Genomic DNA, 589 nt, shown 5'->3' with positions numbered 1-589 from the left:
TGGCTGAGTAATATTCCATGATATATATGAACCATAATTTCTTTAGCTGATGGGCATTAGGTTGCTTCCATATCTTGGCTATTGTAAATTATGCTGCCATGAATATTGGGGTGCATAGATCTTTACAAATTATTGTTTTGGTTTCCTTTGAATAAATACCCAGAAGTGTTGGGTCAAAAGCTTTATATTCTTTTTTAATTTTTTGAGAAACCTCCGTCCTGTTTTCCATAGTAGCTGTGCCCATTTGCAATCCCACCAACAATGGATCCTTTTCTCTGCATTCTCTCCAACACTTGTTGTCTTTTGCAATACCTTTCACAGCATCCTGTGACCCAGGTAAACCCAAACACCCCTCTGCACTCAAGGCTCTGGGTAGATGGGCCCCGCCCTGAGGTTCGAGCCCCGTCCAGCACCTCAGCTCCTGCCATGCTGGCTTCTCGTATGTGCCCCGATCCCTCTGGCCACCAAGCTTCACGCACACTCTACCCTCTGCCCAAAAGGCTCTTTCTTCCTCTTCACTAGACGACGCCCATTGACCTCACAGAGCTCACCCAAGGGACGCTTCCTCCAGCACCCCAACCCCATGACC

The sequence above is a fragment of the Pteropus alecto genome, unplaced genomic scaffold (genome assembly GCF_000325575.1).
Source record: "Pteropus alecto unplaced genomic scaffold, ASM32557v1 scaffold43, whole genome shotgun sequence".
NCBI classification, from domain to species: Eukaryota; Metazoa; Chordata; class Mammalia; order Chiroptera; family Pteropodidae; genus Pteropus; species Pteropus alecto.
This window is presented reverse-complemented; position numbering follows the sequence as displayed.